Raw genomic sequence first — 15,590 nt, 5'->3', positions numbered from 1 at the left:
TATTAGTTCTCGTGCAATAAGCATTTTTGTGAAGCTCTAAAAATTACAACTACAACATTTGAACATAGCCCCCATACCTTAAGGTAAGACGTATTCTACGTCAAAATTAAAATAAAATTATCAAAAGGGAAATGGCCAAAGAATGCTAAAATATTTCTTTCCTATTTACATTTTCGCCACTGTACTTCAATCATATAAAATTCATTTTAAACTAATTGGCATGTCCATAACTACAAAAGTCATTCATTTATAAAACATTCTATTTACTTTCCCAATTATTTCCCAATATTTACTAGAAATTATTTTCGCATACACGCTTTTCCAATGATATTAGATAAGCTAAGGCATTGAACTGTGATGCAATAGTAACTAGGAAGCTCTGTCAGAGTACTCACACTACAGTAGCTGCCTACTAATTCGCACTCGTCCATCAAGTTGGTGCCATTCACACTTCCAAACTTCTAACTGATCCCTACCACACGATTTCGCACGCTACAGCGGCAGAAGTATATTTTCATAAAACTTCATCAAATGTTTGCACAAAAAAATGTATCGTCGTCGGAAGGAAGAGGGTGAGAGAGAGAGAGCTGTTGCCATACTGTGTAGCTAAGTTTTCAATAAACTTCGTGTAAAGCCCTCTCATAGCACTCGATAGTTACCAACACTTCACAATTGCAACAATACGCGCGCTCACACATTGTATCATACACTACTTTCTGCTTCACTTTACTCACACGCTGAGAAAATTTTATTCAAGCCATTCAATAAAATCGTTATTTAGTGCAATCGGTAGCGCTTTGCCTCCCCACTAAGTTGAATGCTTTCCAGCAATAACTACTGCAACAAATACGTATTTCCACTTGTACAACAGCTACAAAATAGAATAGGTTTAGGTGTACAAATGCCACCTACATTACATACTCGTAAAGGTAGATTTCACTATTACGATGAAACTCGTAATCGATACTTAGTCATTCACTGCAACTCTTTTCAGGTTGATAGATTTTCGCATAAAGTTTATACAGAAAACGCGATCAACTAAGTATAAAGTACTTAATTTCACATTTTGACCGTTCTTTTCAGTCAGTTTATTTATATTACGGACATTTCTTTTAATTTTAATTTTTTTCCATATTTACTTCCGCTTAGTTTCATATAGTTTGTCTATATCAACATATCCTTGCAGCACTCACATTTGATTGCGTTAGAAAAGTATTGGTAATAACAATAGAATTTAATGACCGCCACTAAGTTGAAGTCGCTTACTCATTTTTAAAGTCATGAATGCCTTGCCCTTTTAAATAGTACAGTAGCAGGTTAACCGAGCTTTGCCCGGTGAGTGCATAATACTTTTTAAAGTTTTCCAGATTTGGATAGCTTTAAAAAATATTTCGGAAATAAAAAATAAAAAATGGATTTCGATATCTATTAAGTAAATTTCTTACTCCAAAAATTAATTTGGCAACCCTGTTCCGAAATAGGCTGGAATGAATGGTACATATCTTGAGCGTATATGAACTGTGTATACATAAAAAAATGCTTACTGAAATTAACAAAATAAAATTTTTTATTGCATAGAAGCGTGGCAACCCTGATGGAAAATATTTTCTAACCAAAGTTCTCAACAATACCTTCCATTATCCATATTACCATGTTTTAGATAAATTGTGTAGAATCGAAAATAAGTGGCAACCTTAAACTATTATCCTAAGGGATAACAATTTGTATGTGGAGAAAGTATTGTTTAGGAATCTTCTCTTGCTACCCATCAGTAGCAATATTTTACCGTTTTTCTAAACAATAAATTAAATTAATATGCGATTCAAAATAGGTGGCAACCCTATTAAAAATATTTTTGAATTAGGGATTTTTAAAATACCTTCCATTTGACACCTATAGTATGATGTTTTAATTTGTAACTAATTTCGAATAGGAGGCAACCTTATACGAGTCTTCTCGGAGATACTGCCTATTCAGATAACCTTAAAATCCAAATATTATCTGCGTACAAAATTTCACTGAACTTTGAAATATGTGGAAAGCCTTTCAAGACTCTTTCGATTAATACATATATTGTGATAATTCATTTAACTTATAATATAATTGCATTTGAAATTAGTTTTACAACAAGTGGTAACCCTCTTCAAACGCCTTAGAAAATTCTAAACGGAACATTTTTAAACACTATTATGGTTAACACTTTAATTTGAGTATAATTAATTTAATTCGACTTTGAAAAGTGGTGGCAATCCTCTTAAAAATATGTTCAAACTAAAACCTTATCAATTCCCTTTGGTCTGACACTCATATTGTGATAAATATTCTAATTCTCTAATTCCATTAATGTAAGTAGAATTTAACTTTTCAAACAGGTGGCAATCTGTTTACAAGTAAAACGCTTTTAAAAAACATTTCGATTGAAACCAATATTTTTATAATTCCTTTAAATTAAATGAATTTAATTTTTAAACAGGTGGCAACACTTTTGAAACATCGTAGTAATATTCTAAATTCTGAATGTTTCATAACAGTTATTCGTTTGACACCCATATTTTAATTTTTAAGATACCTTGCAAATAATTAATTTAAATTTAACTTTTCAAACAGATGGCAACTCTTGACAGTCATTTTTTTTAATAACTATATCTTTCAAATAAATAGTTCCTTAATTCGAGTTGAATTTGAATTTTTAAACAGGTGGCAGTCCTCCTCAGTAAGTATGGAATTCATTTTATATTTCTCCATACAAAGTTCCAGTAACCTATCACAAATATTTCCTGCCATATGCAGTGCGAAAAATTCCGGGAGGTACCACGCCCCCTTGTCTAATCGACATTAAATCTATCCTAAATTTTAAGTTGGGCTAAAGACACTAATGTACAAAATTTCATGATGATATGTTGAGTAGTTAAAGCGTGAAAGCGTAGCAAACAAACAAACAAACAAACAAACTCGCTTTCCGATTTGTAATATTAAATAGTAAGAAAATAATCCTACTAACTAACATATATTTCTCTTTTTCATTATTGGTTCAAAGTAGTCTATGAGCATCTATATTTATTCGTATGCCAGTACTTACTATTTTGTTTACAAAGAATTGTGTATTTATTTTTATTTTTTTTCCGACACTCGACGCTTTTAACCTACAATCATTTGATCGCAAATCTGCTCTACGGATATATGAGTGTTGACATAAATTATTTAATATCAATTTTTGTATAGCTGCTGACTGGGTCAATTGATCAGCATGTCAGTAACGAATTTACTTCATACCAATCAATGTTGACATTTTTCACTCGGCAGATTATTTATTGTATTTTCAAGTCATGTGAGGAATATGATATTCAATCGGTTAGTTTATTCTTTTGGGAATATTTCGATTTCAGGTCAAACGAAAAGTCACTCATATCAATTCATATATAAATAAGTGCAGTGAGTTAATATTTCAAGTACTTTAAAATCGCTGACAGATATGCATGTAGAGAGCATTTGAGGCTGCTATACAAGTGGATTCAGGGAAAAATAATTACATACATACATATATTTTTTGCAAAAATTTCAGGCGAAATTTAATATACTCAGTTCTTTTATTAATTCGTATTTTAAATCTAATAAATATGTATAATTTACATACATATATATTTATGTATAAATATTTGTGTTTATACATATTTGCTTGTGCAAATCACATTTTTGATTGAACATTTTACCAAAACTATTGCATTGGAGTCGTTTTTGTTTCATGACTTTTAAAAGTGCGACTTTGTTTCCGTCTGATATAACTGTACTGACAGCCGAATAGATGCTTATTAAAAATCATTACCGATCTTGGAATTTCGCAATGTTTTTTATTTCATAGAACGCCCTTGTTGGTAGAGTTGCACAAATTGTCATTTAGACAATTATTCGAATACAATTTTATCTGTTATATACATAAATATTCGCAACTAATTCATTCCTCGACTCCAGCGCCACTTATCGGAGCATCTTTAAAAGGTATCTCGTTCGTAATATATGTATGTTCTGATTTTAAATCAAGTCGGACTATGAATATGGTTCTAGTGATTCCAATATTTGCTATCGCTAATTTTTATTGCCAAAAATCTCCGAAAAAATAGCAGGCGCCCTTAGCAACACCAACATCTAGTTGTATGCCCGCCATACTGCCAGATTTGGCTGACTACAAATTGCATGTGTCACTCTATCACTATAGTTTTAGACCACACTGGTTTTCATTTAGATAGTTTTAGCGACAAAAATATAGCGTAGCGATTGTCAGAATTTCACTGCAGTATACACAATGGAACAATTTTTAGGAAAAATTATTTATAATTACCCGTTCTGAATTTGAATCAACTCGTAAATATGGGTTTTAGATATACACAAATATCTCGACACGTGTGTCACAATATTTCCCATATTTTATTTTTCATATAACTTGTGAATAGTTTATTTAAATTCAATTTTTAAAACAGGTGGCAACCCTCTTCAGAATGTTGTCAAACAAAAACTTTCTTAAACCTCTTTGGTTGTACACCTATGTACATATGTATATTGTGATATATATTTCAACTACAAATTGCATTAATTAAAGTTGAATTTAATTTTTGTAACATGTGGCAACCCTCCGAAATATAGTTCAGTAATAAAGCATTTTCAAACCAACTTCGACTGATACCCATATTTTAATAAATTACTTAACATATTAGATAATATAAAATAAAATTTAAACTTATGGCAACCCTCTTCAAACATCGCAAAAATGTTCCAAATGTTCACACTAAAGATTTCTTAGCACTCTTTCTTTTGAACTTCAAAATCCAAATAAATTGTGCATAAGTTAACTTAGTTCGATTTCTCAAACATGTGGCAACCTTCTCTCATATATTTGCGCACCGAAGCCTTCTCAAACTTTTTCGTTTGATACCTATGATATGATATACATACATTGAAATTACCTAATTCGTTTAGTTTAAGTTAAGAAATCGAGCACTTTTACTTTTACAACTTTTTAATTAATTTTAGATAAATTTTTTTAAAGGTGGCAACTCTTTTTGAACAGTTAAAATTTAATTAAAATAAAAATTAATTAAAAATTAAAAATTAATTTGAAACTTAATTTATGAAAGTATCATATCATATCATAATATCATATCTGATCCCTTCGCGTATTATACAAGGTGGGCAAAAGCACTGCCATAATGTGAATTAGCCGCACAGAAATTTTCAATCTCAAAAAAAAGGAAAATTTACCTGCCATGTAGATTTCATTTATAAATGATCCACATACCAATAGGCATTTTTAAATACATAATTTAATTTAATACAATTTCTCAAACAGGTGGCAACCCTCAAAAATATTTTCGACAGTAAACTTTCCTAAACATCTTCAGTTTGAGACCCATATTGCAATATTCAGTTTATCTTATCAATTAAATTAAATTAAAATTTTCAAACATCAACAAAATCTTCAGCAAAAATATGCTCAGCTGTAAGCCCTGATAATCCCTGCTTATAGCTGCCATAAACGAATTACCTTTAAATCAGTTTTCTCACTTCAAAAGAAACACCCTTTTCTAATTACATTAAAACACAGTAAGCTCCAAAAGTTTATTACACAAAGACATAAGCTCTTTCGCCTCTATGAATATTTGAGAAAATTATTCAAATTAATAAAGTATTATCTCTAATAGGCACGTGTAATACAATTTACCGAGTTTTAATTGATGTCAGAATAATTTCAGCATAATTGCTATAAATTATTAACACGAACAAATTTGAAGAATTACAATAATTTGACTGCAACAGCAAGCAGTTTTCAAATTTCACATGCATAAACACATGCATTTAATATGCACAAAGAAAATTGCAACTCAGTTAAGTTTCGTTAAGCAGCGCAGCTTGTCGACGACAGCATATGCACCAGCATGCAAGCTGAATATTGCATAAGAAAATTTAAAATACATTTGATATTCCAAAATCACATCACCAAGCTAAGTAATAGAAAAACTACGTGCAAAAATTTGTGAATTACGTGTGGAAATAAAATTTACCCATAACACGAAAAAATCGCTTTTTGAACAGTTTTCGAAATGTAATATTTAGTTTGCTAGCAAGCATAAAATTTTACGCTATACCTGCGGGTATTACCATGTCAGCACGTCTCACGTGACTGGGCGAAAACACACACACACAAGCGCACCTTGAATTTTCGCATGTCATATTAGTTGAGAATATTGAATAACAGCGATTCATTGTGCGTTACCCAAAACTGTGAAAAACGTCTTCAACAAAAAAAAAACAAAATCGTTACGATCCCAATGTTCGCACACAAATGCCTGCTGTGCACGCCTGAGCAACTCGTTAGAATGCTGGTAATTTCGTTTTCTAGTCAAGCCTCATTGCACGTCCACATACATACATATGTATGTACATACAATGGAGCGCCGCACAGTGGTACAACACCAAACATTTTTTGGACAAAATTATAAGGAATCTGGGTAGAACCTCAAGGCGAAGAAGATAAAGAAATGGATAAGATGGAGATAAATGAAGAAAAAGACTAACAATTAGCGTGGTCGGTTTATTTTATTTTTTATTTTTTATTTATTTTATTTTATTTTTTTTTTATAAACCTAGCCTTAAAAACGTCTTAAAAATTACATAAAAAGTGCACCGTGTAATATATGTCTCCGAAATTTTGTCCATATATTTTTAATAACGTTATATCTGAACTCAAAAAAAAATTTAGGTAATCGGTTTATTCTAAAGCAACCCTCTTATGCAAACTTAACTTCAAAAGCGCTTTAAAAAGGCCATAAAAAGCGGACCTTTATCACTCCGAAATTTTGCCCACATGTTAGAAATAATATTATGCCTTCTCCCAAAAATCGTAAGAAAAGATTCCGATCCTCACGTTTTCTATGCATATGTAGCACTATGTGCCAGCAAACAACAAAAAGTGGTCAATATTCGAAATCTTATCGGAATGGCTTAAAATTTGCTACAGGGGGTTTTTGGGGTCAGTGATTACGAATCTGAAGTTAGATTTTAAAAATTCAAAATGGCGGATCCAATATGGCGGACAATATCTTATCACAAATTGGAAGTTAGATTTGAAAAATTCGGCCTATTCAGCCTATATAAAATGAAGTGAAATATAGACTTAGTTTTTAATTTTTTTTTTGGATTTTTTATCTTTTTGTTTTTATATTTATAATTTTTCTTACTAATTAGGAATGTAAACTTCACTGTTTTATTTTTTTATATTTTGCATTTTTTGTTTTCTTCTTTTTATATACATACATATTTTGTATGTATTTTTTTACGAATTACGAACTTAAACTTCGCTTTATTTTTTTGTAGTTTTGTTTACTTTTGTTTTTTATATTTCTTTTATTTTTTTTTTACTAATCACCAATTTAGGTCTCTTTTTATTTCTTTCTGTATTTTTCATTTTTTTTGTTTCTCACATTTTTTTATTTTTTTACCAATTACGAATTTAGACTTCGTTTTGTATTTTTTGTTGTATGCTATTTATTTTTGTTTTTTTTTTTCTTTTACTTTTTTATGTTTATTTTTTTTTCAGTAAATTAAAAATTTTAAATTTCAGTTTTAAAATAAAACTAAAGTTTGGATTAGTCGTCAGTTAAGTCAACATCTCGGAACTTATCTCAGCAACCCGGAAAAATAAAAATTTAGAATTAAATATTTATAGGTTGTGATAAACACATTTAAAGGATTGAACCGAGCTCGCTCACACGGTTACAGCGCCAGTGAAGAAGATGAATAAAATAAAACAATTTCAAAATATGCAAAATTGAGCATCGTTTTTGTGGTGTGAGATGGTACACAGGCGTAGTGGTAAACGACAAAGAGCACAATTCATAAAAATTAACGCCTGGCTCAATAAAGATGTCGCATTATTTTAAGCAAAGGCTATTTTGAATTATTTTATTATTTATATTGATGCATCTTATTTTTTAATAAGAAACAAAAGACAAAGGGAAAAAATATATTATTTTCTGGAAAACAAATTTTGTTTTACTATACACCGGACATGCATGTACATTTCAAATACAACTATTTTAATCAAAATGAAATTGTGCCCACAACATTGAGGCAATTGTTATAATATTTTAATGTGTATATTTTGTCTATTATCATAAAAAAATTTAATTCCAAAGTTGACTTTTGGCCGTTTTTGATGCCTTCTGTGCATAGCTACAAAACGTAGGAGGAGGGAATATAGTTTTTGTTGATAAAAAATGTCAAAGTCGGCATTTATAAAATATAACTTTTGCTTGCTTATATTTATATTTGGACAATTAAACGCCATATTTTCAAAATAACCTAAATCCCACTGTGCGCCACACACTTACATATATATGTGCCAGTCAAATATTCATCCACCCATTCGCCCAACTCGGCGAATGAAGGCATTGTAGGTAGTGAAGAAGTGAAGCGGCAATACGGTTGCCACCAAAGATTTGCTAAATTTTCTACATTCCATACATTTTTCCCCTCCAGTTTAGCTCCTTCAACAATACTACGAGTGTACTACATCGAATGAGCCTGTTGTGAATTCCTAAATAGACAGCATGTTTAAACGCCTGCGAATATGTTTAGCAAAGCGAAAAAGTGTAAATACACACACGCACACACAGACACTTCTCAGCATGCTTATTCTGCTACTTTATGTTATGCCTGTTGATGATGACTTGCCTGCGACTTAGGACGTTGAAAATGAGTAGAGTCTGCTTAGCACGCTGATATTTACATGTCTTTTGCTTATACATAAATAGTATCATGAATGTCTTGATATGAATAGTGTGTGTATGTGCTTATGTATACTATACAAATTCATGTAGTCGTTATTATAGTGAATCTTGCCTCAAAATATAGCTAAAGATTTTCTTGTGATTTCAAGAAGACTCAGACAACTAACTACAACTACAATACATGCTAACAACAACTTAATGACGCCAAACTTTGGCAAAGTGTGGAAGTACTAGGTGGCGTATACGTAACGGAAAATGGTAGTTTAACACTTGCTAGTATGTGGGTATGTACATATGTGCATAGGTACATATGTAGGTGCCTACACCTAAAACAAAAGACATTTTCGCTTAAACATGAAAACTATAAAGCTTAGCAAATATTGCTTTGTAAAGCTGTGTCAGCTGGAATGGCGAATAAATGTATATCAAAATTGCTTAACAAATGTTGTAGATTTAACTGGCGTGGTGCAACATGGAGAGGTGTGGAAACAGAGAAAGTAAATGAGAACTTTAATGACAAAATAAAAATAATTTAGTAATTCGTGAAGAAGTTACAAAGTTATCGGAATGGAGAGTCGTAGTTTAAAGTTAAAGTCATATGTCATGTTTTTGGTATAAAATAATTCATTAAAATTATTTGTATTATCAGGAGTAATGGTTTATTCACACCCGAGACTGTAAGTGAAAGTTCATTAATTTTTTTTTTACCAAAAATTTACCCTCAAAGAAACTTAACGTGTTTTATTTGTCACTTTTATCGGTTTATTTTAATGTTAGTTTCTGTTACATTGTTTTTGATTTTTGTTTCAAAAGTTATCTAGGGAGGCAGTCCAATATCCCTTGAGTTAATCGCCGCTTAACCCTTCAAATTTTTAAATTTTGAAATTGATATGACTTTGTTGGTAGATGGCATACCATTTTCGCCAATTTTAGAATCATGGAATCTAGCGGGGAAGCGACCAACCCAGACCGATAGTAGGATAACAAAACCCTAAGAACTTTTTGAAAAGTTAGCGCGCTTTTAGAAGCTGTAGCTGCCCAAAGTGAAGCTCTTTGAATGTATTTTGCTATTTTTTCGCATTCGAACTTTGCAGCGCAAGAAAAAGCAACAACAACAACTATGACACTAAGCACCTTTATGACTGCTAGCAAACTAGTAAATAGACTGTAGTCTACTATACATTTGCAGACAATTTCCTTAACATAAACAAAATAATTCCAACCGCGTCCGAGGTTTGCAATAGCTTCCTGAAAATCACTTCTAACTGCTTTTTGTTATTAAGCGTACAAAAAAAATATTTCCAAAATCTTCAAATCCCTTGCTTTAAAAATGCCTATCCCCTGGCAGGTAGGTTACCATATAGCAGCTTGCGATAATTAATTTTACCCACACAAAAATGTGTATGTCTCTGGCGTCAGGTTTTTTTAACGGAACGTAAAATGACAATGTAGAAAAGGGTGTAAAAAAGCGGGAGTGTTGAGCACCGGTTATTTATTCAAGTTCAAAAATTGGGTAGGCGCTGTGGCCAATGGTAACTGTGGTACCACCTCTGTATGCTGAAAGTCATACAGAGCCCCAACAGCTTGTAGCGCTTTGGCTTTTGCTGTTTATAACCACTCCGGAGGAGTGGTGATGCATCAAGCGAGATTGTTGAGCATGATTTGGGGTGCCAGCAATTAATTACTTTAGTAGGTTTTGTTCTGCGGCAGTTGAGAAGTGCATAAAAAAATGCATACCCAATGAAGAACGAGCGAATTATTTTTAATCACAAGTGCATGTGTTTATTCGCTGCACTTGGTTTTGGACGGGAGTGCAATACAAGTGCGTGTGTGTGTTCGCTGTTCTTTGTTTATGCGGGAAATGCATAAGTCGCTTAAAACATTTAATGTTTTTCATTCTACATAAAACGCACTGAATTTTTTAATAAATTTTAGACTTTTTCATGTCCTTAAAGATTGAAAGTCCTTTCAAAAAAAATTCTGATGTCGGAGACAAAAACTAAAAACGTAGTTTTACTATATTTGGCCACTAGTTTCGTGAGTATACTGATACGTGTGTTTTGAAATTTGTTTGTTGTTTTTTGTCGCACATTGTAATAAGTAAAATTAATACCACTATTTACTGAACACATTTTTTTTTTTTAATTTCTGCGTGTCGAAACATGTTTTGTTTTGTAAGTATGTATTTGCGTATGTGACTTACACAACGCTCTACGCGAGTTTCCAATCCAAAATACAGTAATCGTATTAGGTATAATTTTCTGATGTAAATGAAAGTTATGAAGCCTTCGGCATAGATGAATACAAAATTATTTTTACTTGTTTATGGTTTATTTTTCTTTTATTTATTTTCCTTAATTTTTCAATTAAAATACAGTTCATTCTGTAAAAAAAATACATATGAAAGCAAATTTTGGATTATGAAGAGAACTAAAAGAAGTTCATTAAAATCAAGGTGAAATTATACCAGGTGTAGTATTTAATTAGAGCGAGAAAAAGATTTGAAACTATCTTATTCGTAAATTTGCCTTAGAAAATTTCTACAGAAGTTAGTCGAATGCCAAGAAAATTAGAAAATAAAGCCAAAGAAGTGTTATATTACTTCACCTGTTTACAATTTCACCATTGATTAAAATTTCAAACGTTTTTCTCAGAACACTTAGTTATGTAGGTATATGAAAATCCAATTTTATTTTTTTTTTTTTTTCAAATTACGTATGTACGCCATTTTCGGTTCGTTAGCAAGTTTAACTGAAACTCTTATTACATATGCATGCACATTATTTTATGAACGTTAACTCATTACAAACAATTCTCGAGCTTCGATATCTCCCTTATATTTATTCACTTTTTTAATCTCCACCGCAAATTATCATTTTAAACTGCAAACACAGACACAAACAGCTTTCTACACAACTTTCAATTAACATACGAAACTATGCATTAATTCGGAGCTTAGAAATTTTCAATTCAGTGCGCTTGGTGCGCATATGCTTTTTCCCAAGTAATCTAAATTTATTATTTACCAATTGGTGCAGAATAAGTAAGCGCACAAATGCGCTTAGTTATGAATAATTTGCAATGCGAGCATTATAAGTATAACAATGGAAAAGCTTATATACACACATAATTTTTTCACAATGTGCTTTAAAATAATAAACAAACAATTTAAAGTATTTTGTTCCAAATTATTAACATATGTATGTACATAAATATGTATAAATGCTTTAGTAAACGAATAAAGAGAATAATAAAGTGAAAGTCTGTGTTAGCTGAAATAAATTAATAATGGCGTATTATTTTCTATAATTCTTGCCCTAAGACCTTAAATTGGGAGCAAAATTTTAAAGCACATGGGCTATACTTACTACAATTTTGTTTAAGAGACTTTAGTATTAATCTAAGCGTTTGCTTTTAATTGATTATTTAACCCCTACAACTTTTGAATACAAATTAAAATAGAAAATTTTTGATAGACAGTATTGTATATTTGAGATTAAATATTGTGAAATTTTAAAATGAATTAAAATTACCAAAGATTTTAGTTGATATCATATTTTAAGAAAAGTAAGTAAATCAAATGCAAGCACACATATACACATGTATATACAGTGGCGTAGTGTGAAAATGGCCCCAACTTAAACTAATTGATATTTTTTTTTTTGTAATTTAAATTATACTCGCCCAAAAAAGAAGAATTTATTTATTTATTGAAGATATACTCGTAATTAAAAACACAAAATTATATTTTCAACCTTTTTTTTGTACATAAATTGAGATGAGCAAAATTTTTAGTTAAATGGCTGCCATTTTCACTGTGAGCCACTGTACATACATATTTATGTTATAATCTAAAAATTTTATATTTTTGAGCAAACATAAATTTTTTATTGCGCATATTAAACTTTATTATTTACGCACAAAGATTATTTCACCGCAATCATGATTTCTACGTATAAATCCTAAATTTTTGTGTAAATGGGTTCTCAGACAATTGCATTTATTTTAATGTTTTCATCAAATATTTCCCTTTTTACTTAGCGAACGTACATACCAGTACAAGCATACGAGTATGCACATACATACGCTTGTTTCTAAGAAAAAGCATGCATAAATTTTTGAGTTCACATATAATATTACGTTACATTTCGCTCCCTTTTTACACATACAATAAATGCTACTAAAGAATTCATTTATATTCAGCCACAAAAAATTACCAACGACCACGTTTTGCATTTCTAATATCTACCTAAATATTTAATACCAAAAGCAAAGTGGAGGTTAGGTCACTTAGAGCGGAAACATATATTCATATATAAGTATATGTGTATGCATGTATTTGAAGTTTACCAAAAATTTAAATATACTATATGTGCTATACATACAGTTATATGCTGCTTTTATTAATTTTAATATTTTATTAAGCAGCTTCGATTGAATAATCCGCATGACACATAAAAATTGGATACCTAAGTTATAAGTACCCATAGGCGCTTACATATGTATACTTACGTTTGTATGTATAAGTAATGTACACACAAACGCTCGAATCATAACCACTAAAATAAAATTGGCATTCAAGTAGCTCCAAATTGTGTGCATACAGAGTATATTTCTTGCACTTAAATTTATATGACAGATTGGTGTGTCATTGAGTAGTCTGCAAGAACACGATTTTGTACCCGTGACAAAATGAAGCATTTACGGAAAGTACACACAACAAAGTACCTGTATTTTGCGTGCAAGCGCCTTCTGATCCGGGTCGTCATTGCCTCCGGAACTCCATCCAATGCTAGTGGGTATAAAGAGAAAGGAATGGAACCATTGTGGTGTAATGCATCTACCAAGCTAACTGGGATTATCTCAAGGCTGTGGTGGGAACATGCTGCACTGTTTACAGTGAAGAGTATACCCCTCTCAGGAAAGCACTCCAATGGATTCCAGATTCCGATCTAAAAACGGTGGACGTGCTCTTCTGCCTCCGTGCCCAAAATTCGGGGGTTGACACCAAGCACTGACATGTCATCTCTCACAAAAAGGGTAGCAACCGGGAAGGTAGAGAAGTTGCTACTCTGGTTGTGAAGATGGACCAGGGCTCTGTGGATGCCCTCGGTTTGAGATACGGAAATCGCATGGGTCTCTTTTTCGGGACAATTTCTTTCATAACTGATCCTAAATGAGTGACCAAACAGCGATTCGTGCTACCGTCCAGTGACGGTTAAATACTCAAATCATCGCTACGGTAATCTCCACTATACATTCGGCACCCTAAGGATATTTTGCAGCCACGACGACGGCTACAATATCGTCCCTATAATTTTCGCTTCTTTAGGTACAACTAACTTTAACACGTCATCGTTTACTATGTCCCATAGCAGCGACTCTAAAATCGATTCCTGAGGTACACCGCCTGAGACCTTATGCCTTATTACACCTAATTTTATCCCACACAAAATCATTTTGTTGCAGGATTAGCTGCAAATGAGCTTAATTAAATACTTGGAAACCTCAAACTTCGGGAGCGCTTCGAGTATTTTTTGCCAATTTTCCAAATTAAAGGCATTTTTGATATCTAGGTATTCAGTATTCTAGGTATTCATTATCCCCGCCTTTCCATCGCTTTCCAGCTATTTCATTTATCTCAATGCCTTTTACCAGACCTACTGCATTGATGGTAGAGGGTTTACCAAAATCCAAACTGATTTGGTGCAAGACCAATCGTTGATGAAACAATGGCACCGGTGGCCCGATTCGCTATAATGCTCACAGGATCATACCCATCGTATAAAGCATACAAATCGGGCGGTAAATAGCTGGACAGCCTGGATGCTTATTGGGCTTAGGCAGTAAAACGAGGCGTTGGACCGTCCAACGTTTAGGAAAAACGCCCATCCTTACACAAGTGTCGAACAAACAATGATGAGATAAATAAAGCAAGTGCCACAAACTGTTTGCTGTTACACCTGACTGGTAAAGCCGCCTTGGATGGGAATGCTACCGCGAGATACTGCAATCGACCACCTTTTCTGGAACTTAATTACGGTACCAAGCGCTAATATTTGAAATATGGACTTTTGACCAGCTTTGCTAATAATAAATGCACCCGAAAAGTTTTCCCTATATCGGAACGTATGTAATTCTTTTTGGTCATGCAAAAAATATATTTTTGATATATTTTTGACTTCATAAAAGTTAAAAATATTTACAAATTTTGAGATAAAGCCCGATCATAATTATAGTTATATTTTGTACAGGGTTGAGGTACTCCCTGCAGAGCACACAAATTGTGCAAAGTGGACGGTACTCTGTGTGCGAACACACACACACTCACAACACGTAGTCGTACTTACAGTGTCTGGCATTGAGCAATTTTAAAAACTCATAAACATTTATGCGCCATATTGTGTCATTTTGCGCAATAAAAAACAACAACAACAATGGCAACATAAAAAAACGACAAAATCTACGGTAAAGAAAAAAAACTGAAATAAAAAACCAAAGCAGGCAAATTAGATAAAGAAAATTGCAAATGGAAATGAAAATGGAAACAACAAATAGGAAGAGCAAATGAGCCTTAGAATATGAATATGTGTGAACAAGCAAATCTAGTGCGGATTTTTGCGACTGCTGCTGGTTGTAAAAATTCCAGAATAAAAAAGAAAATAATAATAAAAAAACAGACACAAAAACGAGTAACGTGAGAGGTAGGTAAGGAGCGAACGTGTAAAAAATATTAAGCCACATATCCTTTTTATTTGCCTTCATATTGCAGATAATCAAATTTTATGATTTTGTTGCTGGAAACAAAGC

The 15,590-nt window shown here is 32.1% G+C and overlaps 1 protein-coding gene across 1 annotated transcript in view; it reads left to right on the top strand.

Moving 5' to 3' along the window:
• The window catches only part of LOC118743854 (protein scabrous), a 152,139-nt gene that overhangs the window by 47,366 nt on the left and 89,183 nt on the right, over positions 1-15,590 (top strand). The gene's annotated exons all lie outside the window — the stretch shown is intronic.

Source organism: Rhagoletis pomonella, unplaced genomic scaffold, assembly GCF_013731165.1.
Source record: "Rhagoletis pomonella isolate Grant_MI unplaced genomic scaffold, Rhpom_1.0 Rhpom_scaffold_00007, whole genome shotgun sequence".
Taxonomy (NCBI): domain Eukaryota; kingdom Metazoa; phylum Arthropoda; class Insecta; order Diptera; family Tephritidae; genus Rhagoletis; species Rhagoletis pomonella.
The sequence above is the reverse complement of the archived record's forward strand: the minus strand, read 5'-3'. Positions and strand labels throughout refer to the sequence as shown.